We start from the raw sequence: 7,685 nt of genomic DNA, 5'->3' as shown, positions 1-7,685 counted from the left end.
TAGAATATTCAACTAGAAGATTTTAAACAAGAAAGATTAATTCACATGACAAGAAGCTAAAGCTGGGAAAGTTCAGGTTTTGTTCAGCCATCTCCCAGGTCTCCAAGCACCTGGTTCTTTCTATCTTTCTACTGTACCCACTGCATGTTGGTTGATCCTTGGTCTAGTCTCCTCATGGTCACAGATGGCTGCTGGAGCGTCTCACAGCATATCATCACCCGCTTACTTCCTTTCAGAGGCAGAAAACTGGCAAGTTTTACTTTTTTTTTTTGTTTTTATTTTTTGGCAGGAAAAAGCTTTACATAAGCCTCAATTAGTGTCTTTCTTAGGTCTGCCTACGCAATATTGGGTCACCTGTCATCTCCAAAGGGCCTGGGAAAGTGAATCTTTATTCAATATCTATTTGGGATGGGAGCTTGGTCAATCAGGAGGAAAGAGAAGGGGACCTATGGACGGACACTCAAGAGGTGGCTCCAGAAAAAGGTTTTTAATTTTTGTTTCTCCAGAGAGGGGTCAATGATTAAGCTTCATCCATCATCATCTCTGGTATTAATTCATTTATTAGATTCCATTCCTTCTGGAAGGATCTTCAGGTCTGATGAAGCTGGGGAAGGGATTTGGGACCAGTAAAGCAATGAGGTGGGGTGGGGAGGGTTCCTGGCAGGGCTGGGCTGGAGCTGTCAGTCAAAAGGACAAGGTTGTGCAGAACTGCAGTGTGGAGGAGAACAGAGGCCTGAATGCAGCATGCTGACCTGCTGTGTTCAAACTGTTCAGAAACAACTTTTTTTGTTTTTTTGAGACGGAGTCTAGCTCTGTCACCTAGGCTGCCATGCAGTGGTGTGACCTCGGCTCACTGCAACCTCCACCTCCTGGGATCAAGCAATTATCCTGCCTCAGCCTCCTGAGTAGCTAGGACTACAGGCGCCCACCACCACGCCTAGTTAATTTTTTGTATTTTTAGTAGAGACGAGGTTTCACCATGTTGGCCAGGTTGGTATTGAACTCCTGACCTTATGTGATCCATCTGCCTCGGCCTGCCAAGTGCTGGGATTACAGGCATAAGCCACTGAGCCCGGGCCAGAAACAACTTTACAAAGTCATGGTTTAACAAAATTAGAAGCTCTCATATATGCAAATGAAAATTCCAAATTTTGGCCTCCTGTGAAAAATAGAAGACAGGAGATACTGGGTCTGTGTCACCTGAGGGGACATCTGTCATGGCCTCAGATGCAGGTGCACTACCATCCCCCTACCCCTTACACCTGTGTCATGGCCTGGGCTCCAGGTGCACTGCCATCGCCCTACGCCTCACACCTGCTCCCCAGGACTCCATCTTCCTGAAACATATGCCACTCCCACCTCTCTCCTGGGTTGGGTAAACCAAGAGACTCAAGAGACAGCTGCCATTTGGAAGAGGGGCACCTGGAGCAGGCCCATGGCTGAAGCCCAACCAGAAATGCTGTTCCCTGCAGCTCATGGGGAGCCTCCTGCAGAGCTCCAGGCTCTGGGGCCATGGAGTAAAATGGTGTTGCCCACACAATCCACAAGGGTGCCTGTTGTGTTGTGCTCTGTGAAAGGCCTCACCTGCAGCACTGATTCCTGGACGCTGTGAAGAGGGGGTCTTTGTGATCCCTGTTTTATAAACAAGGAGGCTGAGGCATGGGAAGTTGAGTCACTCTCCTTCATAACCAAAGGAGGACTCAGTCCCAGGCCTGTGTGACCTCAGCTTCTAAGTCCTGGCCAAGAAACCTGGTGCCAGAAACAGGAGCAAACACTGGCTTCAGCCTCTGGTGGACGTGGCCCGATGCTGGGTGGAGATCTCAGGGACCTGACTGGTCTTTTAAGGTGGAAAAGGGGGAACCAGTGGGTCTGGGAAGAGGGAGGATGGAGGATAAGGGACCATGGCAAGGTTGAGTCCAGTGTGATGCCTCCTATACAGAGAAACCCCATCTGTGGGAGGGTCATGGCTGCCCACCTCGTGGTGGTTCTGATGGCAAATGGGCAAATGTAGCGGCGATCTCAGGGCAAGTGCAGGCACAGTCAGTGCTCAGGAATGGCAGCCTATGAGCTGGCTACATTTCTCTTAAAATCACCAATTTTGTTGTTGCCCAGCATGCCATCAGCCTATAGAGTCAGGTGCCCCAGATATTAAATCCTTGCTAATTAAGAGGGTCAAGTTATAAGTTCATTCCCCAAACACTTGGTAAGCAAGTCTGAAGTAACAGCATAAGCAAGCGCAAGGAGCACAAATATCATAATCTCTTACAGGAAGATAAACACACAAAAAACATACTAGCAGGTCCCCATTAATACGGCCCCAAACGGCTAATGGAGATTCATTCTTATCTAGTTATTAAAAGGGTTGTTTTTCAATGTTGGTCAATCTTGTTTGAATTACCATGGCTGCTATACATGACAGTACAAATCATATTTTTTTACAAAATTTGATAATTCAAGCATTAATAAACATAGTCTTGTTTCCCTTAATTGATTAGCATTGAAGAGATATTTTGCTGAACTTTTGAGCCCTCCTTGGTGTTTTCTTTGTAAAAGACGCATGAGACGCCATAAAGAGGGAATCTGTAGCATAAATTGATGCTTGGTCACACTCCAACTTACCAGGCACTTGTCTACTCCCCCAAAAGAACTTATTCTCTCTTGTTAACATGAAATCTTAAGTTAGGTAAAAGGATAACAAAAAAATGTCTACCCTACAGTTAAGATTTGTGTGCCAGGCTGGGCGCAGTGGCTCACATTTGTAATCCCAGCACTTTGGGAGGCTGAGGCAGACGGATCACAAGGTCAGCAGTTTGAGACCAGCCTGACCAATATGGTGAAACCCCATCTCTACTAAAAATGCAAAAAATTAGCTGGGTGTGGTGATGCGTGCCTGTAATCCCAGCTACTTGGGAGGCTGAGGCAGGAGAATCACTTGAACCCGGGAGGAGGAGGTTGCAGTAAGCTGAGATCGTGCCACTGCACTCCAGCCTGGGCGACAGAGCAAGACTCCGTCTCAAAAAAAAAAGATTTGTGTTCCAGCCTATGTTGATGCAGGAACGAGCCATGTTTTGTCTTGGAGAATGGCTGTTGCACTTTTCATATTAAAGACAATATCAGATTCATGGTGTGCTACTGAGGAATTTTCCAGACAAAAACACTTCTCTGCTCCCTGGAATGGATTCAGTTTGCTTCTAATGGCGACAGGAGATACTACCTGGGTAGACCCTTGGTATTCAATCAAGGGTCTCTCTTATCTCTGTCAACCCAGGGGTCCTGATGGAATGGGCCTAAACTGCTGCCCTGACCACTCAGGGGCATGGGTCAGAGTTGGCCTGAAATACAGTGACCCCACCCCGCTTTGCCCGTGACTGGACCATGGTTGGGCATAAGCTGGAGTCCTGAACCCTTAGACAAAATTGAGGTCAGAGCAGGGTAAGAACGTTCAGATAAAGCCAGTCTTTCCAGGAAAAAGCCTTTCCTGGGGTGAGGGAGGAGTGACCCTACCCACCTTGCTTCATGTTTGGGAGGCCAATGTGTCAGAGTTTGATGTTTGAACTCGCCCATTTTATAGCCACTTGGAGAAAGCCCAGCAGAATTGCAGAGACAGAGTCAGATACCCTTGGCATCTTCCAGCTGCTGAAAAACCCTGGGGCTGCCTGCTGCAGGCTGCCCCTCATGTGGGGAATTAAACATGTGTTGTTAACGTTGTTATTGGTGGGGATTCTGCTAACTGTAGTGACACAAAATGCTACTGTGACACACACATATATGCACGTGTTTTGGGTTAGAATCTGAATCCTGCCTGTGGTTTTGGGCTTGAGGCCAGGCCTTTCTGGGTTGAAAATAGACAGCAAATGTTAGAAATGGCAAAGCTGTCTGTCCTTAAATGAAATTGTTTTCCTTTTTATAATGGGAAGGATTGAAAAATAACTAAAAATGAAATAAAATGTCTCAGTCCATTTTTATGCTGCTGATAAAGACTACCTGAGTCTGGGAAGAAAAAGAGGTTTAATTGGATTTACAGTTCTACATGGCTGCGGTGGCCTCAGAATCATGGCGAGAGGCAAAAGGCACCGTATCACTCTGTGATTCTGTGTTCTAACATTTTGTCTGGGACCATCTAAAATCACACTGCACATAAGCCATGGGGAAGATCCACATTGTGGCAAACACCGTTATAATACAGTGAACAGAATCGACATTTTTAATAATACTGAGCACATGGGAACTATTTAGGCCCAAACAGAGAGTTTTAGAGGGTATTGCTGCTACCTAGCATAAATTAGTTCAATGGGGTTTTAGTCACTATGACACACACACACACACACACACACAGAGGATTGCGGACTCCTCTGTCATTTTAGTACCAAATTTAAAGTCAAGGAATCAGTACATTGTTAATCATGACCTTGAATATCTCAGCTTATTTTCAGAAACAAAAGTAATTGTGGCAACAACCACCAGTTAGAATGCCAATGAGAAGTGCCAACATGGCATTTAAAGATTGATGAAATAATACATATCTTTTAACAAGCACATTTATTACGACTGGGGGTTTTCTTGTGGATTTTCATCAGACTAACAGGATGGTGTCACAGAGAAGAAAGTCCATGCAAAGAGCTTAGATTTCCATGCATTATTTTTCCTGAGAAATTAACCTAGATACAGTGTTCAGGTTTCTCATGTAGGTTCTAGGGAATTCTGGAAGCTCCTGTTGTTCTCACACTTTCTTTCTCACTTTTCCTAAAGATAAAATTGACTAATTTTCAGCATTTTATGCAATGCTCATGACTTTTGTCATATTTGCCATAATGCAGTATTTACCACAGTATAACATATAATGATATTTATGTTATTTACTTAAAATTATCTTTAAACATGGCTATTTAACTCTGATACATGTATTTTAAAAGGAAATGACAGCTGCACTACAAATGGAAAACTGCGATCACTTACTGTAAGTAGAAGACAATTATAGAATAAATGTAGCACAGGCAAAACATTTCGCTTAGATTCTCTGTCTGCTTACTGCTTTGAGGCTGAGTCCTGCTTCCTCTTGGTAAAAAGAAAGGTTAGTAAGTGTCAGATTGATGTTACAGACACAGAAGTAACAACAGCCTGAGCCTTCCTACTCAAGGTCATCAGAAAAGCACACTGTGTATCTGAAAGGAGCCACTTCATTACTGTGTTCTTACGTGTTATTTAAGTTTCAGTTACATCATACTGAAAACCATCTGGCTTGCCATGTGAAGCTTCAGAAGTACACATCCCCCACTTTGTTTCTGACATTACCAGATGCACATGGGGATGGGCAGCCCCAGCCCCAGGGAAGCTGTCATGAGTGATCGAAAACACTAATGTCATTTTATTCCCCTGGGCCAAAGCTTGGTCTAGGGATGGGTCATGGGTCCCAGTTCTAGCCACTGAGAGACAAAGAGAGACCCACTGGGATTTCTTGGAAGATTTTTTTTTCCATGATACAATCAAATGCAATGTACGAAGCCTCTTCTTTCACCACACTTAGAGCCACAGTGTAAAGAGCTGATGTCTGGTGCTGTGGCAGCCATCATGTTACCATGAGGTACCCATCTCATGGTAAACCACTGTGCAGAGGTTAGAGGACAAGAGGACGAAAAGAGCCTGGAGCCCTGGTACCGTATTTGAGTTTCTGGACCAATGTGGAGTTCACCTCCAGAAATCTAATTTTTTTTTTTTTTGAGGCAGTGTCTTACTCTGTCCCCCAGGCTGGAGTGCAGTGGCACAATCTCAGCTCACTGCAACCTCTGCCTCCTGGGCTCAAGCGATGCTTCCACCTCAGCCTCCTAAGTAGCTGGGACAACAGGTGTGTGCCACCATACCCAGATAATTTTTGTATTTTTAGTAGAGACAGGGTTTCACCATGTTGCCCAGGCTGGTCTTGAACTCTTGAGCTCAGGTGATCCACCCACTTCAGCCTCCCAAAGTGCTGGGATTACAGGCGTGAGCCACTGTGCCTGGCCACCTCCAGGTATCATAATAAATAAATGCCAATAATCCTTATGTCCCTACCCTTAAAGAACATGGACATGTTTGCTGAGTAGTTGGTCAGCTATTTGCAGCTAAACACATTTAGAGTAATACACTAGCTATTATTCATGATAATTACCAATGATTATCCTGTGGTATATACCACCAGTGTGCTTTTCTTCCCCTTAATCAATACGAATTCCAACTATCTTTCTAGAAACTGCTCAAGATTTAATTCCAGGGAGCAGAAGCCAGGAAAGAATTTTATGGTTAGAATTCTTAGGGAAGTGACTTTGATAAAATAAAAACTACACAGCACTAGAGAAGCACTAGAGAAGCAAGACCTCAGGAAGAAGCTCCCTAAGCTGCCACGAGCACACGTGGAGGCTCCTGGAGAGGACGGTGAAGCCACCCCCCGGGCAGAATGGTGTCCAGGGGTCGATGTCTTCTGCTTCTTTTTGCCTACCAAATCACTCCTGGGTTCCCCTTAAACCAAGCTCTGACCAGTAGGCTCAGAGGCAAATAGATCAGGGAAATGTACCTCCCAGCCTTAGAAGAAGATGGTGGCACTGAGGTGTCAAGAGGAAGTATAGCACCTATATATATGTACCAAGGGAAGAGAGGGGGAAATGTTCAAAATTACATTTCATTCATTCATCCTTACAAAAAATACTTAACAATCACCTGCTTTATAGCAGTCACTGTCTTGCACTGGGATATAACAAGGTACAAACTAGGTGCAATCTTTGTGATTATTAGCTTTATTGTAGCAGTTGCTGCTGTTACGTCTCACTGCTCTCATTGCAAATGTTGATGATGGCTTTTACATCTGTGAAAATAAGAAATATGACCTTTTGATAGTTGTTTGCTGTACGGAATCCTATTTTACTATGTTTGCATGCAAACTTCTATCTGACCTTAAGCTAATGGGAGCTTGTAAAGAGGTGGAATCGAATGTAAAGTTTGAAAAGACAAGAAAAGAGAAAAGGAAAGGGAAGGGATGGGGAGGGGAGGGAAAGAGAAGGGAGGGAGGGGAAGAGAGGGGAGGGGGAGGGAGGGGAGGGAAAGAGAGGGGAGGGGGTGGGAAGAGAGGGGAGGGGGTGGGAAGAGATGGGAGGGAGGGGAAGAGAGGGGAGGGAGGGGAAGACAGCGGAAGGGAGGGGAAGAGAGGGGAGGGAGGGGAAGAGAGGGGAGGGAAGGGAAAAGAGGGGAGGGGAGGGAGGGGAAGAGAGGGGAGGGAGGAGAAGAGAGGGGAGGGAGGAGAAGAGAGGGGAGGGAGGAGAAGAGAGGGCAGGGAGGAGAAGAGAGGGGAGGGAGGAGAAGAGAGGGGAGGGAGCGAAAGCGAGGGGAGGGAGGGGAAGAGAGGGGAGGAGGTGGGAAGAGAGGGGAAGGAAGGAAAGAGAGGGGAGAGAGGGGAAGAGAGGGGAGGGGGTGGGAAGAGAGGGGAGGGGAGGGGAAGGGAGGGGAGGGGAAGGTAGGGAAGGCGAGGGGAAGGGAGGGGAGGCGAGGGGAGGGGAGGGGTAGAGAGGGGAAGAGAGGAGAGGGAGGGGAGAAACAACCACCATATGTCTTTATTTCCTGTTAGCTCCATTTCTGGCCTTTGATCTTTTTCTCAGAAAGCAGGCTTCAGTAGCCTCAGTTTCTTCCCAGAACCTGGAATGCCTCACCAAGGTGACAAA

The sequence above is a fragment of the Hylobates moloch genome, unplaced genomic scaffold, assembly GCF_009828535.3.
Source record: "Hylobates moloch isolate HMO894 unplaced genomic scaffold, HMol_V3 SCAFFOLD_12, whole genome shotgun sequence".
Classification (NCBI taxonomy): domain Eukaryota; kingdom Metazoa; phylum Chordata; class Mammalia; order Primates; family Hylobatidae; genus Hylobates; species Hylobates moloch.
The sequence above is the reverse complement of the archived record's forward strand: the minus strand, read 5'-3'. Positions refer to the sequence as shown.